The sequence below is a fragment of the Myotis daubentonii genome, chromosome 20 (assembly GCF_963259705.1).
Source record: "Myotis daubentonii chromosome 20, mMyoDau2.1, whole genome shotgun sequence".
NCBI lineage: Eukaryota > Metazoa > Chordata > Mammalia > Chiroptera > Vespertilionidae > Myotis > Myotis daubentonii.
In genome coordinates, this window is record NC_081859.1 from 6,902,723 (window position 1) to 6,925,301 (window position 22,579).

The 22,579-nt window shown below is 51.6% G+C and overlaps 1 protein-coding gene and 1 non-coding gene across 2 annotated transcripts in view; one reads left to right on the forward strand and one right to left on the reverse strand.

Annotated features, from left to right (window-relative positions):
- Nucleotides 1–6,425: 6,425 nt before the first annotated feature.
- Nucleotides 6,426–6,498, reverse strand: TRNAT-UGU (transfer RNA threonine (anticodon UGU)). Its single transcript has one exon. It is a non-coding gene; the product is annotated as a tRNA-Thr (tRNA).
- An 8,804-nt stretch (nt 6,499–15,302) lies between these two features.
- The window catches only part of DUSP10 (dual specificity phosphatase 10), a 236,066-nt gene continuing 228,789 nt past the window's right edge, over nt 15,303–22,579 (forward strand). Inside the window, exon 1 of the mRNA XM_059677781.1 lies at nt 15,303–15,383. The gene's annotated coding sequence lies outside the window, so the exon portion shown is untranslated. The remainder of the gene's footprint in view (nt 15,384–22,579) is intronic.

The window sequence follows — 22,579 nt, forward strand, 5'->3', positions numbered from 1 at the left end:
TAACTGTGGGGCTGTTAAATGAATGCATATTCTTATTTCAGATTCTAACTGATCCATGTTGGATTTACTATCTTGACAAATATTTTGGTGATGAGTTCTGTGGAGAAACGTTGGAAACCAAGAAAGATCTAGAAAAGGACTCTCCTCTTTCTCCTTTGGTGTTAACACGGGACAGTTTGGGGCTGAGTGACCTGATTCTAGGAGAGGAATCTGGGTCAGAGAAGGTGGAAGGGCTGGCTGGTTTCAGCTGGCGCTGGCTTAGCTTCAGAAGGCTCTGGGCTTGTTTGCATTTATTTCTTTATCGGCACAGCGATCTTTAGCCATGCTTTGGAGCTCCCGAGTCCTCCCCTTCCTCTGGGAAACAAGGTACAGCAGTAGGCAGCTGGACAGGGGAGGAGACAGCTAGTGAAATAGCGTCCCAGGGTCACACAGTAGGCCCGATGGGAAATGAAATAGTGTTCCAGTTACACAGTAGGACTGATGGGAAATGAAATAGTGTTCCAGGGTCACACAGTAGGCCCGATGGGAAATGAAATAGTGTTCCAGTTACACAGTAGGACTGATGGGAAATGAAATAGTGTCCCAGTCACACAGTAGGCCCGATGGGAAATGAAATAGTGTCCCAGTCACACAGTAGGACTGATGGGAAATGAAATAGTGTCCCAGTCACACAGTAGGCCCGATGGGAAATGAAATAGTGTCCCAGGGTCACACAGTAGGACTGAGGGGGAGTGAAATAGTGTCCCAGTCACACAGTAGGCCCGATGGGAAATGAAATAGTGTCCCAGTCACACAGTAGGACTGAAGGGGAGTGAAATAGTGTCCCAGTCACACAGTAGGCCCGATGGGAAATGAAATAGTGTCCCAGTCACACAGTAGGCCCTATGGGAAATGAAATAGTGTCCCATGGTCACACAGTAGGACTGAAGGGAAGTGAAATAGTGTCCCAGTCACACAGTAGGCCCGATGGGAAATGAAATAGTGTCCCAGGGTCACACAGTAGGACTGAGGGGAAGTGAAATAGTGTTCCAGGGTCACACAGTAGGACTGAAGGGGAGTGAAATAGTGTCCCAGTCACACAGTAGGCCCGATGGGAAATGAAATAGTGTCCCAGTCACACAGTAGGCCCGATGGAAAATGAAATAGTGTCCCAGTAACACAGTAGGCCCGATGGGAAATGAAATAGTGTCCCAGGGTCACACAGTAGGACTGAGGGGAAGTGAAATAGTGTCCCAGTCACACAGTAGGCCCGATGGAAAATGAAATAGTGTCCCAGTAACACAGTAGGCCCGATGGGAAATGAAATAGTGTCCCAGGGTCACACAGTAGGACTGAGGGGAAGTGAAATAGTGTCCCAGTCACACAGTAGGCCCGATGGGAAGTGAAATAGTGTCCCAGTCACACAGTAGGCCCGATGGGAAATGAAATAGTGTCCCAGGGTCACACAGTAGGACTGAGGGGAAGTGAAATAGTGTCCCAGTCACACAGTAGGCCCGATGGGAAGTGAAATAGTGTCCCAGTCACACAGTAGGCCCGATGGGAAATGAAATAGTGTCCCAGTCACACAGTAGGCCCGATGGGAAATGAAATAGTGTCCCAGTCACACAGTAGGACTGATGGGAAATGAAATAGTGTCCCAGGGTCACACAGTAGGCCCGATGGGAAATGAAATAGTGTCCCAGGGTCACACAGTAGGACTGAGGGGAAGTGAAATAGTGTCCCAGTCACACAGTAGGCCCGATGGGAAATTAAATAGTGTCCCAGGGTCACACAGTAGGACTGAGGGGAAGTGAAATAGTGTCCCAGTCACACAGTAGGCCCGATGGGAAATGAAATAGTGTCCCAGGGTCACACAGTAGGCCCGATGGGAAGTGAAATAGTGTCCCATGGTCACACAGTAGGACTGAAGGGAAGTGAAATAGCGTCCCAGGGTCACACAGTAGGCCCGATGGGAAATGAAATAGTGTCCCAGGGTCACACAGTAGGACTGAGGGGAAGTGAAATAGTGTCCCATGGTCACACAGTAGGACTGAAGGGAAGTGAAATAGCGTCCCAGGGTCACACAGTAGGACTGAGGGGAAGTGAAATAGTGTCCCAGTCACACAGTAGGCCCGATGGGAAATGAAATAGTGTCCCAGGGTCACACAGTAGGCCCGATGGGAAGTGAAATAGTGTCCCATGGTCACACAGTAGGACTGAAGGGAAGTGAAATAGCATCCCAGGGTCACACAGTAGGCCCGATGGGAAATGAAATAGTGTCCCAGTCACACAGTAGGCCCGATGGGAAATGAAATAGTGTCCCAGGGTCACACAGTAGGCCCGATGGGAAGTGAAATAGTGTCCCATGGTCACACAGTAGGACTGAAGGGAAGTGAAATAGCGTCCCAGGGTCACACAGTAGGCCCGATGGGAAATGAAATAGTGTCCCAGGGTCACACAGTAGGACTGAGGGGAAGTGAAATAGTGTCCCATGGTCACACAGTAGGACTGAAGGGAAGTGAAATAGCGTCCCAGGGTCACACAGTAGGACTGAGGGGAAGTGAAATAGCGTCCCAGGGTCACACAGTAGGACTGAAGGGAAGTGAAATAGTGTCCCAGTCACACAGTAGGCCCGATGGGAAATGAAATAGTGTCCCAGGGTCACACAGTAGGACTGAGGGGAAGTGAAATAGTGTCCCATGGTCACACAGTAGGACTGAAGGGAAGTGAAATAGCGTCCCAGGGTCACACAGTAGGACTGAGGGGAAGTGAAATAGCGTCCCAGGGTCACACAGTAGGACTGAAGGGAAGTGAAATAGTGTCCCAGTCACACAGTAGGCCCGATGGGAAATGAAATAGTGTCCCAGTCACACAGTAGGACTGATGGGAAATGAAATAGTGTCCCAGGGTCACATAGTAGGACTGAGGGGAAGCTTGGGGTATGAGCTGAACTTTATAACGTCTTGCAAAACCTGGTAGAGTGAGTGTTTCTTCAAAACTGTCTTGGCTCTCACACATTTACTGTTCACATAACTAGTATTTGAGTTGTATGAAGGCTCACTGACTTCAGAGAAAACCCAATATTTAGATGGCAAACCATGTATTTCCCCCCTTGGCTTATATTCCCACTAATTTTAAACTGTCTGCCAGAAAATTGGGGGACATACTATGCTTTGCCAGTCATTTCCTTCAATATTTTATATTTAGTAAGACGTGACTATCAACAAACAAGAACCCAACCTTCTGATAAACATCTGAGACAAGAAGGTGCCTCACAGAACCAGCATAACCAAGTTACAGCTACCACCGCAAGGGGCCAGCCGTGTGTCAAATGCGCACACCTAACTGCACAGCAAGGGCAGTGAGAATCCACAACTGACATTGCTTTAGGTCCGTGAAAGTTGAAGCCAGTTTCGTGATCGATAATTGACAACACTTCCCAAGCACCTTGGGCTTTACATTTCGTCATGGCGTCACCACAAATCCTCTGAATCATCCCTCGCTGAAGTCCGGTCCTCAGAGAGTAAGAAACTTGCCCAAGGTCACAACTGCTAGCTTTTAGCGGAGTTCCCAAGACCACACTCCGTTCGTACTGTCCGTACCGACTCCCATGTCAGCCAGGGCTTGCTTATTGAAGGGTGTCCCAAAATTCACGCAAGAAGTAATTTTGATAGAAAACACAGGTTTATAATTAAAAATTGTAAATTTTTTATTGATTCATAAAAGTACACAGTATAGGGTTATGTATGGAACAGCATATTGGGTAAATGGCCTCCACGGCTTTGCTGGCACATGCGCACTCTTTTGTTATTGCCTGAGCAGCCGCATTTTCGAAGAAGATTTGTCCGATGATACCTCCAGCCCAAAATCCGCACCAAACAGTCACACGTGGTGGATGCATTTGTTTCTCAACAATCACTCGTGGATTTTCTGAACCCCAAATGCGACAATCTAGTCGATTAACCAAGCCATCAAGATGAAAATGAGCCTCATCAAAATTCAGCCACATGTATGCAAAACGGTCATGGAAAATTTCAACAAAAGAGTGCGTATGTGCCAGCAGAGCCGTGGAGGCCATTTACCCGACATGCTATTCCATACATAACCCTATACTGTATACTTGATGAGTCAATAAAAAATTTACAATTTTTAATTATAAACCCGTGTTTTCTATCAAAATTACTATTTGCGTGAATTTCGGGACACCCTTTACATGCAGAACACCGAGCTGGGTAGCAGCCCTTCATTTTTAAAATTCTTTCCTGGCTGTTGGCGCTAGTCTGCAAAACTGCTTGGAATGGTGCTGCACGTCTCTGTTTTGTTTTGTAAATGCTATGACCTAAGGTAATAACTCAGCATTTGCTCAAAATGACACATACCTCTTGATCACCCCAATGTGTGGCATTCGCCTGAGAACCGTATTTCACTCTCACGCCACATATACCCCAGGTCTGGGAGGAGGAGGCCTGTGCTGACTTTTCCAAGGAAAGCGCCCCCCTAACATGGTCACCCCCTTGGCAGGTTCCGTGAAAGTAGTCCTGGTCCCAGGGTGATTCAGGGTCTGAAATGGCTTTGCAGACAGACATTCCGGACCAGCGAGGTGCTGCCCCTTCTGTGAGAACTGAGAGTGTTTTTCCTGCCTGGGTGGGACCCATTTCCTCCCGGCCCTCGGGACACCTCACCTCCCTGCACACACCCTGACCACAGGAAGGCAAAATAACCACCCAGCGTGCGTGCTTCTGCAGAGCTGCAGTCCAGCAAGCCAAGATGAACCCGTGAACTGCCACGCGTCCATCCCCACCCGGAAACCATCCCCACACGCCCCCCAATATTTTGAATATAATTTTTAAAAACCTGCCGCTTGTGTCTACAGATGCTTATGGCGTACAAAGGTCCATGCATCACTTCCAAAGCCAGTCAATTTAAAGAATATATTCTCTCTCCCTAACCGGTTTGGCTCAGTGGATAGAGCATCGGCCAGCGGACTGAAGGGTCCTGGGTTCGATTTCCGTCAAAGGCATGTACCTTGGTTGCGGGCACATCCCCAGTAGGGGTGTGCGCAGGAGGCAGCTGATCCGATGTTTCTAACTCTCTATCCCTCTCCCTTCCGCTCTGTAAAAAATCAATAAAGTGTATTTTAAAATAAAGAATATGTTCTCTTGCCCTCTGTGGAGTTTACAATTATGTTGGGGAGGTATTTGGTTTCATTTCAGCCAGTGCCACGCTTCCTGCGTGCCAGGCACAGTGCTGGCATTGGGAGACCCAGAGGCCTCTGCCTCCCCCAGAATTTCCTGGTTAAAAATGAACCTGAACTCAAGGTCACCGGGCTCTCACTCCCTACACCTGCAGCAGTAGGAGAGCTGCAAACAGGGGCCACATGTGTACTTCCTTTAACATGTTCTGTTAGCCACGTTTTAAAAAACAGCTCGGTACAATGAAAGTAACTATTTTATGTAATCCACTCCATCTGCAATATTAGCACTTCAGCACATAATCAGTGAAAACGTTACTCGTGGGATAGTTTACATTCTTTTATTTTTGGAACTAAGTTTTCCGAGTCTGGGCTGTGTTTTATGCTCTGCACATCTCCATCCGGATTGGCCGCGATTCAGGCCTCAAGGCCACACGTGGCTAGACAGCCCTTCATCCCGCTCCAGCCCGGGATGCGGGGGGAGGAGGTCGTGGGTGGGCCCACTCATGATTTCAGAAAAGACGCACATGGCTCTGCAGTCACGCGCATTCTGGAATTCAGGGGGAACCGGGGGCATGAGGGTGGCTGCAGGCACTGGCTTCCGAGCGGCGTGGGCTGCTTGTTTTGGGGGAATCTCTCCCCCTCCCTCTGGATCGGGGCCGGACCCGGGATCCGGGCTGGGCTGCGAGGCCGGGGTGCCACGTGGCGGCCACAGCCGCGCTGGCCACGCTCCGGGTGCGGGTCCGGCGTGGGGAGAGGCGAGCGGGAGCCGGCGCCGCAGCGCCACCTGCCGGCCGCGAGCGCGAACTGCAGGCGCAGCGCCCCCTCCGCCCGCCCCGCCGCCCGCGCCCGAGTTCCCGCGGCGCACGCCCCTCCGCTTCCCGCCGCGCACGCGGGGCGCCGGCTCCCAGGCGCTGCGAACGCGCCGGCGGAGCCCAGCGGCCCCTGTTTGCAGCGCTCGGGCCCGCAGGTGCCGGGAGCGCCACGGTCGCCGAGGATGGCTTTTCGGTTTCTTTTTTCTTCTTTTTTTTCCCTTTTCTTTCTGCTCTTTGTTGCGGCCCAGCGTGTTCTCTTCCGCGTCACATCCAAAGCGCCCGTCATATGCATTTCAGGAGGAGCCACTTTTCATCGTGCGGGGTAACGTTGGCAGAGGTGACTTTTCCGCTTTGGAGTTTCTGTTTTGTGTTTATGCGAGATAATGACCAAAAAAATGAAAAAGAAAAGAAAAAAAAAAAAAGAAAAAAGCGCTAGCAAAAGGCCCCAGCGAGGATCGAACTCGCGACCCCTGGTTTACAAGACCAGTGCTCTAACCACTGAGCTATGGAGCCCGCTTGTTACCTGGGAGACTGTAATTCAAGGACATTGGAAGCAGCCTTGCTGTAGCTGGCAGGCTTTTGAGACGGACCGACCCCATGCATCCCACCCGTGTGGACAGTGATGGCTTTGGAGACTGTGAAAGGCCAGAGGAAAAATGCCTGCCCCACGATAGGCAGAAAAAAAACCACCCCGAATCTCAGCGTCTTAAGGTTAGGATCACAGAACACTGACTCATACCGACGGTAAGTGATGCGAGACGACAGAGGCTGGAAGGGAAGATGCAAAAGTTAAATGGCCCGGTTACCTCTAGGTCGTAGTACAGCTCTGTGGTTTCTGGGACAACTTGTATCCATACTTATAGGGGAGTTATGGGGCCTCTCTTTGGTTCTCATGAGTAAGTTTTTGGTTATGGGTGAGTTCGTTGATTCAACACACTCCTATTCTTTTAAAAAAAATGCCTGGGCTCACGCAACGATGCCTCATTCCCTTTTGCTTAATGAACTGTTTACCAAAGGAATGATGTTGTGGCCACGGCATGATCCATCCCTGCACGAAGGAGAGAACGAAGAAGAAGAGCATGTGTTCCCAGTGGCCCACAAGCCTCTCTGCTGTCCCTCCTTCAAGCCTTTGCTCCTCACATTCTCTTTCTCAAGGAGACCTTTCTGCACCCACTGTTCCAAGCTGCACCGGCCTCCTTGTCCTCTCCCCCACGAGATGATGGGCTTCCTGTGTTTATTATGCTCTTTCTGTCTCTTCCTATTGGAATGTCGGCTCTTTTCGAGGTCAGGGGTGTTCGTTTTATTCCCCGCCGTGTTTCCAGCACCTGGAATAGTGCGTAGCACAGAGTAGGTGCTCCGTAAATGCTAAAGGATTGACATCGATGATGTCATCCCACTGGTTTATAAACCCAAGCCCGAATTCATACGTGGACGTGGCAGCCATGAGTGGCTTCAGGAAACAGAGAGCTTGTGTGTGTGTGTGTGTGTGTGTGTGTGTGTGTGTGTGTGTGTGTGTGTGTTCAGGGACAGGTGAATGGCAATGAGCCAGATGTGTGTCATCCCTGCCTTGGGGCGCCCTTCAGCGTTAGGAGGGCCAGGGGCTTGGTGTCCAGTGCTGCGATTTCAAGCTTCTCGAATTCGCTGAGGTTGGTTTTGTGACCTAAGATGTGGTCTGTCCTGGAGAACGTTGGAAACCACTGATTGCTTTTCGGTTTTGGGGATTCAGTTTCGATGACATCGATCTTATCTAATGTGGAATCGCGGTGTTCCAGGCTGGGAGCTGGCATCGAGAGGGTAGACACCTCAGCCAGTGATGATGAGGAGGAGGATGCTAACCGACTGCCATAACACCATCATCGCCTGTGGGTGCCTGAGAAGAACCACTGAAACCGTGTGTGTAAATACTTCCCACAGAGCCTGGCGTCTGGGGAGTCCTTGGTGTAAGTTATTTTTATTCCTAGTTGCGCCTACAAGTACTGTGTGCAGCCCTCCTCGTGCAGGAGGGTGGCTCACAGAGATGGGGGTGGTGAAGGAGGCAGAGGGAGAGGTGAAGAATGGGGCCTGCAGGTGCCCAAACCCTGATTTCTGCAGCCAGAGCCCCTCCCAGACACCGGCTGAGTGAGATGTTAGCAGCACAGCTTCGGGAGCACTGATTCACATTCAGAAAGGAGAGCTTCTCTCGCCTCCTGCAAGACCGCGGGTTAGAATGAACCTGATTGAAGCCAGACAGAGGTGGGAAGAGGGTAGTCTTTTTGGGGGACGCAGCTGTCTTCCGTCAGGTGCTTCCTGTGACAGTGGGGCGGGGTTTCCACGCCCGGTGGGTAGAAGGAGATGCTGGCAATGGCTAGTTTAGGGCCAGAAGGACAGTCGAGGCACGGAGGGTGTCCCAAGAATTGCTCAAGACTTTGGGGACAATCTTATGAGCCAGAGAAACTAGCCAACCCCCAGCAGAGCTCCTAGTGGGCCACATAAGGGCAGAAAGACCTCCCGCCTAAAGGGGTTGGGGTCGTAAGGTAGAAACACAGGGCTGGAGGGTCTTACAGTTCATCTGGTTGCATGGGTCTCAATTCTGGCTGCAGGTGAGTTCCCGGGGGACTTTTAAAAAAAGGTCATCGCCCAGGCTCCAGAAAGTCTGGTTTAATTGGCGTGGGGGGAGGCCTAGGCATTCCTTTATAAATGCTCTTCAAGGTATTCTGTGGAGAACCGGATCTTACCGGTCCATTTCATCTTGTAGAGCAAGCATGTCAAACTCCAAGGCTGACACGGGCCAAGTAAACAAGATGTAAGTGTATCTGGGCTGCAAAAAAACCCCAAAAGCTTCGGTTTTCATAGAAACGTAGGTTTATTTCGATAGAGACACGCTGCATCCAAAGCGCTGAAATAAATGAGTCATCGTTCACATAAAATAATAGAACATCTTAATAAAAATATTTGTTCTTGAACATTAACTTACCAGACCCTGAATAACTGCACAAAATAATAAGCGTAACGCAAAATGAACCTATTTTTCTTGTTCTCCGGAAGTGAAATCTTTCCCGCTGCGCACACCAAACAAGTCAGTCCAGGACGCATGACGTGGCCAGCGGCCGCTAAAATATTCGCTGCCGGTGTTAGCGGAGAGAAATGGTGCGCCTGCGCGTAAGGCACATAAGGGAAATGAACGCAACGCGATTATAGCCATCAGTCATTAGCGAACGTTGTAGTTCGTTATTAATAATGATGTATAACAGACACTGTAAAGATTAAGTTACAAAATTTTTATCGAAACATTTCTCACGTACTGTTATATTGGCTGGGCCGCAAAAACATGCATTGTGGGCCGCCTGTGGCCCGCGGGCCGCGAGTTTGACATGCTTGTTGTAGATGAAAAAACAGACTTCGAGAGCCTAAATAATGGACCGAAAGTAAAGGCCACGCAGGCGCTGTTTGGCCACAGGGTCTGAACTCAGACTTGGGGCTCTCTCCCTCCCCCTGCAACCAAACGTCCTCAGCCCTGACACTCTGGGTTGATTTTAGAGGATAGCGACTGTGCTTGCGTGTTTAAACCTGCATCTGGGTATGGTATTTGAACAGCGCTAGCATGCCCTAGAGCAGTGGTCCCCAATCGGTGGTCCGTGGAACACTGCTGGTCCGTAAGGTCCGAAAGGTTGGCGACCGCTGCTCTGGAGGGGCTGTCGAGAACTGCGACTGTCCCGGAGACATTGGTGACTGGTGGCCCCAGGCTCTGGAAGTGGTGACAAGCTCAGGTGTTGGAGTCACAAAAGCCTGGGGACCTTGGTCTCGTTACCTGACAATCGTTGAGCTTCTGTGTCTTTATCTCTGAGATAAATATTTCCTTAGGGAGTCCACACAGACTGGCTCCTTGGTCGTGAAGATGAACTAAGAGAATGACATTAACTCTTACTGCACAATCTGTGCCTTTTTATTTTATTATTTCTTTTTTTGTGCCTTTTTATTTTTTAAAAAATTTATATATATTTTTTATTGATTTCAGAGAGGAAGGGAGAGAGAAACATCAATGATGAAAGAGAATCATTGATCGGCTGCCTCCTGCACGCCCCCTCCTGGGATCGAGCCCACAATCCGGGCATGTGCCCTTGACCGGAATCGAACCTGGGACCCTTCAGTCCGCAGGCCGACGCTCTATCCACTGAGCCACACTAGCCAGGGCTTTTTGTGCTCTTTTAAACGGTAGCAACAGGAGTAGTAGTTGCTCTTGGCATTATTATGTTTACACTTCTGTGTCCTGGGCTTCTGGAAGTGTGGTTTTCCACCGGAGGTAATTTTGTAGCCTTGGGGAGCAATGGGCAATGTCTAGAGATAGTTTGATTGTCTTAATGCAGGATAAGGGTTTTCTGGCATCTAGTGGGTAGAGGCCAGGGTTGCCCCTAAACATTCACAGCGTGCAGGGCGGACCCTCCCCAAACAAAGGGTTAGCCAAGCAATGGTGCCAGGTGGGGAAGTCGGCTCTAGAAACCAGAAAGGAATGGGGAGCTCGAAGGAAGGCCAGCGCGGGGGCTGGTAACAGGTTGGCGGTTTGGGTTCTTGCACTGGGAGGAGGCGGGGGCACTGCAGCGCCCCATCTCCGCTGTCCGTGGCCACCGAAGACTTTGCAGCTGCTGACTTGCAGGTGACAGTACGGCTGGGACTTGGTCCCTAGAGGTGCTGGGGGGATCCCGGGGAGGGCTGCCTTTCTCTGGGATCCACCTGGAAGGCGCTCTCTCCTCTCCTGATCTCATCATTTATAAATGACAGCCGCCAGCGTGGGGAAGTATGACACCCCATGGCCAGTGGGTAAGGGACTCAGCTTTCTTTCTGGAGCCTCGCGTCTTAACATATTTATCTTAAGAATAAGATACATCTGACACTGCTAGGCAAGCCCTGTTGCGCGAGGAAAGAAGAATGAGTGTTAAAACTCTCCCCGATGAGAAAACAAAAAACCCCCCCCAAAACAAAAACAAAACTCTCCCCTGAGCACAACACTTTGGTCAGAGGTGGCCACGGGGATGTCTGTCTTGTGGCTGCAGTTGAGCGGGTGGCCACTAGGGGGCGCCCCGTTCCCACACGAGAGGAGGCTCTGCCTGCGTGGAAGCGACTGATGTCAGTGAAACATAAAGTAAGAGGCGAGATTTAGTTCTCCAAATAGGTCCGCAGCCCGGCAAAGCGCACACGGCCGTGGCAGGTCCATTTCCTTGCTCGGACGGACGGGCGGAAAAGGGCAGTGCCTGCCTGCGGGCATCTGGCTACAGGTGTCAGGTTTTCAAAATACACAATTCGGTGAAACCATGCAGCCAGGCCTGGCCTGGGGAGCCAGAGAAGGAGAGCCAGCTGGGCTGGACCACGGGCCTGGGATCCGGACCCGGCCGGCCTCGGTGATGAGTGTTGAGAAAACGGGCAGTGGTCACGTGGAGGCCCTTTTAATTGTCCGGTTGGCTCTCAAATAGAAATGAGGAGCAGCCTGGCCCCACACCTGGGCGGGGATGCCACCTCGCTGAGCCTCCGTTTGTCGCCAGTTTGGAGAGGGATCCCCGTCGTTACCTCCCTTAGAGGGTGAGCAGGGTGTGGGTCCGCAGGAGGCAGTCCTGGGAGGGGAAAGGAGCCAGGACCAGAAGAGTGTTGTCATGGCAACGGGCAGGCTCCGCGGGGACGCGCTCAATGGTAAAGGGGACTCAGTGGCCCCATGCAAGTTCCCAGACACCCTTGCCACTTGCCTCCAGACGCGTAGGTAGACCCCGCTGTCAGGCCCCGAGTGGGTCGTGGAGGGAGGAGGCACCGGGTGGAAGGGTGGCTGTGGTCTGGGCGCCCTGCATTCCAGTTCTGCCACCAGCCAGCCCTTTGACCTTGGGAGGGTCGTTCCCCTGGAGCCTCCGTGCTCTCATGTGTGGAACATGGACAAAACGGGCAGGGAGGTTGCAAGAGGGCCCCGGGCTGCTCCAAACGCGTTCACGTCCATCAGAAACAGGTTTGCAGATCACGTGGCCGGACAGGCCCAGGTGAAGGCAGAGGAAATGCGAAACCCGGGAGAGGGGCCTCGGATGGGGATGGGCGGACGCCCTTCCCACCGTGTCAATCCCTTTCTCAGTTTGTCTGGACTGGGTCCCTCCCCGGACTTAATGGATCGTGATAAGAGTTTACGGACTTGGAATAACGTAATGACAGCGATCATGGATGAAGCGGCAGGGACTAGGGTTTGGGGAACATTGTTTTTCCCAATTTAATGCTCACCAGCACCTGCAAGACGAGTCTTATCACAGGCAGGGGGCATAGGAGGAAGTGAAGGGAGTCCCTGCCGGAAGTCACAGGTAGGTGGGCGGTGGCTTTGGGAGGCTCGGTGGGGGCTACCTGGTGGGCAGGAAGCTCGGCTGCCCCGTGGGAGAAGCAGGGGTGCTCATCACCCCGAGAGGAGAAGGCATCTGGGGCTGGGGGTGGGGAAGGCTGTGCAGTGGGTTCTCGTTCAATCACTGAAACTTCAACGGACAGACACACAGACACTCCGCGTAGGCACAGAGCTTTAGCTCTGTCTCCAGGTGCACACGTTCCTGGGTTATAAAGAGCCGTGGACTCCCCTGGGTGTCCCCGGGGTGGCTCTCCGAACGGCCAGTTTAGAAACCTGTCAGCATGCACGGGACACGTGGTCCTGCTGGTCAAGGCCTGGCCGAGCGAGGCCCCATCTTCCCCCATTTGGTTGAGAACAGGCCAGACCCCTGACCCCTGAGCTGTTCAACCAGGGCCAGAGGTGCTTCAGGCTGGCACACTCGCCTTCCTGCAGTGACACACACCGGTGGACCGTCTCAAACCCCCCCCCCCCCCCCCCCCCGGTCACACCTGCGGGTGGAAAACGGTTCTCGAATGAACTTGCATCTCCAGCTTGCCAGCGGCTCACCTGGACCCAAACCTCGTGGCAGGGCCCCTTAGAGCTGTGGTCGGCAAACTGGGGCTCGCCAGCCACATGCGGCTCTCTGGCCCCTTGAGTGTCGCTCTTCCTAAGCCTTAGGAGAACTCTCATTGAGTTAATAACAATGTACCTACCTATATAGTTTAAGTTTAAAAAATGTGGCTCTCAAAAGAAATTTCAATTGTTGTACTGTTGATATTTGGCTCTGTTGACTAATGAGGTTGCCGACCACTGCCTTAGAGCAGTGGTTCTCAACCTTGGCTGCACATTAGAATCACCTGGGACTCTTTTTAAAATCCTGATTTCTGGGCCTCATCCGGAGTTGAGAATCACTGCCTAGAGCAGGGGTGGGCAAACTTTTTGACTCGAGGGCCACAATGGATTCTTAAACTGGACCGGAGGGCCGGAACAAAAGCATGGATGGAGTGTTTGTGTGAACTAATATAAAATCAAAGGAAACATCATTACATAAAAGGGTACGGCCTATTTTTTTTTTTTTAGTTTTATTCATTTCAAACGGGCCGGATCCGGCCCACGGGCCGTAGTTTGCCCACGACTGGCCTAGAGAGTCAAAAGTCTCCTTGTCTGCCATACCTCGGCGAGAGCCACGCCCCCTGCACCAGGATCTGGGGGCTTTGGGATGCGAACGGCACTTGTCAACGTTGCCTGTGTGATCCGTGTCAGGCAGGGTGTCTGGGGAAAGTCCCTACTAGCTGTTGAGGACACACTATGCTTCGGTGACTTATTAGGTATTCGTTTATCTCACTGACTGCTCACAACCACCCTGCCCCGGTTTAGGGATGTGTTTCAGGATGACCTTGCCTCTGATTACGCAGCTGAAAATGTACGCGGGCTGTAAGCTCAGATCCGAGCTCCTCCCAGCGCCTTGTCCTATGGAAGTTTGCGCCTTGCTCAACACATGTTTATTTCAGTATCTTTTCTTCCAAAAGTGCTGTCTCTTTGGTGACTAGCGTGTTGCTGGTGTGCTTCTTGCCCGCAGGGAATGGGACCACAGCTGTGGGAGGGAGCGCTTTACACCAGTGGTTCTCAACCTTGGCTGCACGTTAGAATCACCTGGGAATCTTTTTAAAATCCTGATTTCTGGGCCTCCTCCTCCGGAAATTCTGTTTCTTCGTGATGGGGTGGGGGCCACAACATGAGTCACAAAGAAACAGAATTTCCGGAGGAGGAGGCCCAGAAATCAGGCTTTTAAAAAGATTCCCAGGTGAGTCTCATGTGCAGCCCAGGTTGAGAACCACTGGCTTACCCAGATGGTGGGAATGAGTGAATAATGTGAAGGGGTATCCCAGATGCCGAAGGACGAGGTGATGGGCTCAGTTGGGAGGCGAGACGCCGGGTGGTCAGCAGAGGCCCATGGAGCAGGTGGGAAGTGAGTGAGTTCTTGAAATAAGGGTCAGATCTGGGGGAGGCCAGAGACTGGACGGGTTACAACTGGCGCGTGGCCACCTGCTGTGAAGGCAGGAGTTGTTTCCCGGTGAAAGGGGAGGCGGGAGCGTAAGAAGGTTGGGCTGGGAGGTCATTGCTAAGAGCCACAGCCCCTGGGTCCTGGCGGTTTCTGTTGACCGAGCAGATTAGAAGGGACGTCGGGTGGCCTTGGGACCTGGGGTTGAGTCTGGAGGGAGCTGGCCACAGCTGCAGTGGCTTCTGGAAGCTTTGAGTTGCGCTGCCCCCATTCCCTGGGCTCTGCAGGGCCCCCAGGCCTCTGCCTGCAACAGCTAAGGGGGGGGGGGCAGCAGAGACCAGCCTTCTGGGGGAGATCAATTGTGAGTGGAGGCCTCAGGGATTCCCCTTCTCCCGGGACGGTGTGTGCACCCCCACGTTGTGCTCGGAGGTACGGGGAGAGGGGACCGATGGAGAAAGACGGATTGTCCTGCAGAAATCAGGATTTTAAAAAGGTTCCCAGGTGATTCCAATGTGCAGCCAAGGTTGAGAACCGCTGTGCTCATCCGAGCAGGCGGGTGCTCAGCGTGGTTGTGGTTGGAACGTTGAAGCAAGCGTGCAGGGCGTCCCCCCAAAATGTATCGCCAGCCGAGAGTTCAGTTTGGAAAGTGAAATGTATTTTCATAAACACTGCCTTTCGCATTATTCAAAGTGTGCGTATACATTTTTTTGGGGGGGAGGAACCCTATATTTCATCTTAATTTATAGATACGAAGACTGGTAATACTTTAGACGTGAGTGAGGGCAATCAGGACGAAAAGGAGGCCGTAGACGCGATCCATAGTGCGGGGTGTTAGAGGACCACGTTTAGTGATGGAGTCAGGAGGGAAGATGCCAGGGCTGTCGGTTAGAGGCGAGATGAGGGCGGAAGGGGGAGGGGTCCGCAGGGCTGTCTGGCTCCTCTCTGAAGCCGGCTCTCTCCCCAGGTGCCCTGGTTCCTGAACCTCGTCTCCCATCACGAGCTTGCTTTGCGTCTGCTGTCACCCAGGCCTCACCCCAAGCCAGTCCAGCCCGACTTCCAGCCCCGAGAGCTGCGCTCACGGTAAGTGCACCGCGTGAAACCTACACTGCTCACACGTGCCCTTTCCACGTTTAGACACGCAGACACCCCCGCCTACTGTGTGACAGTTGCGTACAGTGTTCAGTGCAGAACATGCTATGCAGGAGGCCGCACCGGGCCGCCGCCGGGCGCAGTGGGCGGGACCGTTAGGCCTGTGTAAGCGCACGCTTCCATGTTCGCACACATGACGCGTTCCTCGGCGTGCGCCCCGTCGCTAAGCGCTCTGATCATTGGGGAGATGGTCTCAAACGTTGTTTTCCTAAACTTCCTCCTGGGGTCCGAAGTGTTGGGTCTGGAGGAGCTGCTGCTTGTTATGGCTTCTGGCATTTTGGGCCAAGTGGGCGCCCTTTCTTTCCTCCCTCCCTCCCTCCCTCCCTCCCTCCCTTCCTTCCTTCCTTCCTCCCTTCCTTCCTGTCTCTCTTTATTTCTTTATTTAATGAGTCCTGAAGGCTATTGGGAAGGAGAGGTAACCTCTTGCCTATAAAACGGTACCAAAATAATACACGATTTCTCATTTAAGAAAAAGGAGCATAAAAGAAAAATGTGTGTGGTTAATTAATGTAAGAAGTTAGAGATTTATTGAGTGCCCACCCTGTACCCTGTATTGAGCTAAGGGTGTGGTGTGTGTGAGTGTGTATGTGAGTGAGTGTGAGATGAATAAAAGATGAGTAAACTTTGGTCACTGCATTCAAGGAGCTCTCAGTCTCATGGGGGAGAGTTCTGCCCTGGTGTGAGCACAGACAGCGGTAAAAGCCATGGCGTGGGGTTTGTGTGGACGTTAGAGCCGGACCGTCTTGTCTGGATTTGAATTCTGGCTCCTCACCTTTTGAGAAGGCACTTGGCCTTTGTGTATCTTAGTTTTCTCCTCTGTAAAGTGGGGACAAGACTCAAGTCTAGTTAATGGTGATTTTTTTTGTGTGTGTGAGGATTAGATATACAACATAGATCAATGATGTTGAGTAATGCCTGGCCAATAGGAAGCACTTGGTGAATGAGAGCAATGACTGCTGCAAGATTACAGCAGGGGCACGGCTGCACTTTTCATTTTCACTGATATTCAAAGGTTCTAGAATGGCCACCCCACCCTCTGCTTCAGACATGGGGCGGGCGGGGGGCGGGGAGGTTGGCTGTCCGTCTCCTCAGTCATTTCTAGCCTTGCCTGGGACATGGCTGTGAGAGCATCCCCAGCTATGCTGTTAACCTGTCTGAGCCTTGATTTTATCACCTGTTAAATGGGAAGACTCTTTCGCAGAGCTGGTGAGAGGATGAGATCCCCACACAGGACTTCTCAGTGTTAAGTGCTCCACAGATGGCCCTTTATTCTGCGAAAAACGACTGTGTTTCACTGGAGTATTACGAAGAGTAGAGGAACGCCGCCATGGGAGGGCGCCGGAGGGGAAAGAATTATAGAGTAAGGAGAGGGGGATTTTGAGGTTGAACGTTGGTAAAATGAACCCTTCTTTTCTTCTCTTTTTAAATTTTGTTTTATTGCTTAAAGTATTACAAAGAGTATTACATATGTCTCCTTTTTTTCCCCTTTTTAAAAAATATTTAAGATAGTTTTTTATTTTATTTTATTTTGTTTAAAGTATTACAAATAGTAGTACACATGTCTCCTTATTTTCCCCATTGACCTCCCTGCCACCCCCCCATTGTCTTGCATCCATTGTTAACCCTTATTTTCAAAGCTCTTTTCCCAACCCCTCCAGCTCCCCAAGGCAATACGACCGACCGACAGTGCTTTGCGGCTGACTTAGTGGCCGGATTAAGTGTGCCTGCCTCTGGGTTCAGGGGACCGCGGCGAAGGGGAGCCGTCTGACACTCTCACCCGCGTGCGGGGATAAACTGTCCTTGAGTCTGACTCGCGGACGCAAGTGTAAAGCCATCGGCGGGTCTCTGGGCAGGGCTCTGTGTCCAGGGTGGCCCTTCACCCCTGACAGAGAGTTCTGGAAAGAGTGAGTGTGCGATCCATTTCCGTCCATAGCTGCTGAGTGGGTGGGGGTGAGGGTGACAAGAGAATACATTTTTGGGGTGAGTGGCATCCTCGGGGAGGCCGTGGCCTTTCCCCTCGGCGGTTGGCTCTCTGGTTGACCTGCTCCAACTGTCCCTCTCGAATTCTGCCAGCCAGGCGTGGGCACGTCCGCCTGCTTCCTCTACGAGGGTGTGAGAAGTTAATGAGGCTGGCTGGAGCTTCCCATGCAGCCCAGGAATCTCCATTCGTATGCGAGGCATGAAACAATCAGACGGAAACTTAAAAGATGCTTCACCGGGCCTAGCAGGTGTGGCTCAGTGGGTAGAGCATCCGCCTGTGGACGGAAAGGTCCCGGGTTCGATTCCGGTCAAGGGCACATGCCCTGGTTGAGGGCTCCATCCCCAGTAGGGGGTGTGCAGGAGGCAGCGGATGGATGTTTCTCGCTCATGGATGTTTCTAACTCTCTGTCCCTCTCCCTTCCTCTCTGTAAAAAATCGATAAAATGTATTTTTTAAAAAATAAGTGAACACATAAATATCAGAGGTTCCCATGACCCTCTCCTTGGGGATTTGCAGAAGTGGTCCTTGCTCCTAAGGCTCCTGTTTCCAAGGTCACGAACACGGAATATCCCATCTTTTCAGACCGGGTGTGCCCAAGTTCCGGGTTTGGCATCAGACCCGGGGAGTCTGTGAAAGCGTTCAAGGTGAAGGCTGTGATGTGCGGGTGTAACCCCTCCCCCCCCCCCTTACCTCCCACAGCTGTGGGCTAAACCGGGTTGACGGGGCAGGTGGCACCTGAGGAAGCTAATTGATTCTCTTCTTATGAATATTCATTTGAAGTGACTTCCCCATCTGCTCTCCTTCTGGAATTTCAACATGGCCACCGAGCCAGCCTGTTCCCTCGCCTTCTGGGTCACTCCTTGTACCGCGGCAAGTCCTGGGCAGAGGGCGCTGGGTGCGGTGGGGCTGGGAGCTTCGCCAGGCTGCCCTTCCCTCCTTGCGTTGAGCTCTGTGCAGCCGGCCGGCCGATGGGCTGGTGAACCGGTTCTCAGCGTGGCCTTCTGAGCCCTGGGCGGCTCTTAAAAGTGGGGCGCTCACAGGTGGCCGGGAATAGTCTGTGATGGGGAGGAAGAGCCATCGAGTGCAGAGGCCTCATTAGTTTTGACGGTGCTCATTCAGATAATACAGCATTTTGGTCCCTTGCGTAAGATCCAGGCTCAGCACCCAAGAGAGGTGTCCCTCACGGCCCATGGTGACTGGCTCCTGGGGGAGGGAAACTTTGGTGACCCTTCTACTGTGGTCCCGGGGTTCACAGGGGACTGAGCTTGTGTGGAAGCCATCTCTTTGCCCCTGAAGGCGCTATTTTGGTCTTCGACCGATAAGCCTGAATATTGAGTGACTCTTCTCCTATGGGTGAAATGTGGTCATTGATGTTCCTGATAGTGGCTCCTCCAGGTGGAAATACCTTAAACGGCCCCCCGTGTCCTTCAAGATGGACAGAGTATGGTCACTGAAGCTTTGGTGTAAAATGCAGGTCATAGGTCCGATTTGGGGACCCACGCCAACGTGGGTGGGGTTTTCCTCACCGAGTCATTCTTGGGTACCAGGTGGGTGTCCCACACGTCGAGTCAATTCTAACTCCCTGGGAATTGTGGCAGGTCCCACAGGTTAGGGACTTAGTCCCACAACCTCCACTTCAGATGCCTGTCGCATGCTGGTCCAGGTCGTTACCTGTGCTTCTGACCAACTGGGTATAAATCACAGGTCCCACCCTAGCTAGTGTGGCTCGGTGGATAGAGCATTGGCCCAAAGACAGAAGGGTCCTGGGTTCCATTCCAGTCGGGGGCACTTGGTTGCAGGCTCGATCCCCGGCCCTGGTTGGGGCGCATGCAGGAGGCAACCAATCGATGTATTTCTCTCACATCGATGTTTCTCTCTCTCTCTGTCTCCCCACTTCCCTTCGACGCTCTCTAAAAATCAATGGAAAAATATCCTTGGGTGAGGATTATAATAAATAAACAAACAAATAAAGAAATATCAGAGGTTCCCATGACCCCCTCCTTAGGGATTTGCAGAAGTGGTCCTTGCTCCCAGGCTCCAGTGCCTCGCTGTGGCTCTCTGGGATGCTATGGTGGAGATGCTCCATGGCCAACAGAGCGCCTTAGCCTGGGCCAGTGATGGCGAACCTATGACACGCGTGTCAGAGGTGACACGCGAACTCATTTTTTTGGTTGATTTTTCTTCGTTAAATGGCATTTAAATATATAAAATAAATATCAAAAATATGTCTTTGTTTTACTATGGCTGCAAAGATCAAAAAATTTCTATATGTGACACGGCACCAGAGTGAAGTTGGGGTTTTTCAAAATGCTGACACGCCGAGCTCTAAAGGTTCGCCATCACTGGCCTGGTCCTTCCTGCACTGGGTTTGGTTGGCTGTCTAGGGTTAGTGACCTTGTTGCAAAGCCTCTGTCAGTCACTGGACAGGGTTGGATGACTTCTACCAAGCAAGCTGGGCAAATTTCCAGGCTTCAGATGGAGCCTCCCAAGGAGAAATGAAAAAGTAGAGGGAGGGCGGGTCAGCAGAGACTCTGGATGGGGCACTGAACATGCACGCGCACACGTGTGTGCGTGTGCATGTGTGTGTGCATGTGCATGCATGTGCACGTGTGTGCGTGCATGCGTGTGTGTGTGTGTGTGTGTGTCTGTCTCCAGATCACTCAGGTTACCCTCGGCCACTAGGCAAAGGTCACCCCACTCTCTTAGGATATCTCCCAGCGGCCATCAAGTCCTCCAAGAAGGAACTGGCCTCTTGAAACTGATAGTCCCGGTGCTGATGGTACTTTCCCAGAGTTCCGTGTTATTCATTTCCAGAAAGTAATTTTACTTGATGGCTGTGTGGGCTTTTTGAAGGAGGCATTTGGAGAAAATAGGTTGGCTCACCCTCACCATATATATCCCTTCTGGATGCTCCTAAGGACAGTGCAAGTGCCAATTTGGGACGGAAACTTGTTGGCGTGTCTGTCTCTGGTGGGTTTTAATGGGAGGTGAGACAACTGTCTTCCTTGGTTCGTTTGGTTGGATGCCTGCCTGGAACAGGGGTATCAGCTGACCTTGTAGTTCCTTCCAGTGGGAGCCTTCTATGACCAGGTGACAGATTCATGAGACTATAGGAGGCTGAGGATTTATTCATCGGCTTTGTTATTTGACCCAATGTTTCCTAATCTTATCTCTCTAAGCAGATTTTAAATTATTTGAAGGCTCGGCCTAGCCAGTTTGGCTCAGTGGATAGAATGTTGGCTCTCAGACTGAAGGGTCCCGGGTTGGATTCCAATCAAGGGCACGTACCTTGGTTGCAGGTTCCCTGGCCCTGGTCAGGATGCGTGCAGGAGGCAACTAATCGATGTGTTTCTCTCACACTGATGTCTCTCTGTGCCTCTCCCTCTCCCTTCCACTCTCTCTAGAAATCCATGGAGAACTATCCTCAGGTGAGGATGAACAACCACACAAAATAGATTATTTGAAGGCTGGAATGCTGCCCTGTGTTTCTTCCACGTTCTCCATGGAAGAGTGAGAGGGTGGGGGTACTTATGGAGAAGGGTCTGGAGGAGACAGTATCCAGGAGACAGGAGCAAGGTCCCAGGTGGAAAGCTGCCCATTAGTGAGAGGAAGGATCCTACATCTTCTGAGGCTGAAGGGAAGAAGGGATCAATACTGATCTGCATGTAAATACATGGATAGATGGCATGAGCAAAGAGGAGGGAGAGCACATCTCATAACCCCAGTTTCATTAATAAAGAATGAGGAGAGATCAACCATCGAAAGAAAGGAATCTAAGGGGTAGAAACATTTGGAAGTTATTGTGGAGAATGGAAGAGGGTGCTGACCAAGGACCCTGCAAAGGCTTGATGAGTGATACTAGAGGCTGTGACGAGTTTTGAAGCCGTGGCTACGTAGTGGTGCCAACCCCGAGAGCAGCCTGGTTTTTGTCGGGAGTGTGTAGTTGGTGGGTATAGGGATGGAGAAAGAGGATTGCAGCATGGACTTGGGGTTGGGATTCTCCTGAGCAGTGTGGCAGAAGGCACATTGAAGTTAGCAGACAGAATAGTTCAGATAGTCCATCCGGGGACGTAGGCTTGGTAGGGAAGGCAATATATAGCTGGCATAGACCGAGTGTGAGATGGTGGGGTGGTGGGGGGAGGGAGAGGGAGAGAAAACAAAGGGACTGGAATAATCCATGAGGCCAGGGAGCAAGGAAATGAGAGAATGAGAGAGCTCAGAGGATAGCAGGCTATGGCCAGAGAGTAGACTATTGGAGTTCCAGACTTTTGGGGTGATCACAAAACCCCGGGGGTGGCCATGAGAATGGGTGGTCCACATGCAGTGGAGTAACTGAGCAGAGTTACGGAGATCCATGAACTTCACGTGGGTGGTTTTAGCTTCCTGGTGAGCCAGGGGTAGGAGGAGTAGGGCGGAAAGGGGTTAGGATTGTTTCAGATGGAGGGAAGTAGTGTGCTGAGTAGATCCATGTGCCGATGATCATAAAGTGAATGACAATCTGGAGATGCGGAACTTATTAAATAACGCAGCTTGATAATCCTTACCACTTAACAGTAGCCCCTATTTTATTTTTAATGGATATTTTTATTAACTCCGACTTCTGGAGGCTACAATTCACACCCTCACATTTAAAACATCTTGTGAAACCATTTAATAGAAGGAGGGAGACGAAACGTTCCCCGGGACCTATCCTCCTCACATCCGTACCCCTCTGCTGCCAGGTTAATTTTTAATTACAGAGCTGGTGCATTATTTATTCCACATGGCTGAAGTGGGAAGAAAAAAAAAAAAAGGAAAGAAAAAGAAAAACACGGAACTGGCAAAGCAGAGGGGAAGAACCAAGGGAAGATAAAGAATAGACTCAAGAGCACTTTGACGTGTGCCTTGCCAAGATGCAGATGAGCCCCGGCCGGGTTGCTCAGTGGGTTGGGGCGTCTTCCCATGCACCAAAGGGTTGTGGGTTCAATCCCCAGTCAGGGCAGGTATGGGAGGAACCGCTTGATCTTTCTCTCTTTCTCTCACACACTCTCTCTAAAATCCATAAAAACCTATCCCCTGTTGAGGATGCAAATAAGATGCAAATGAGGGGCCATTATGATTCTGGACGAACGGTCACCTGTTCAGTGTAGCTTCAGAAGAGAGAAAGG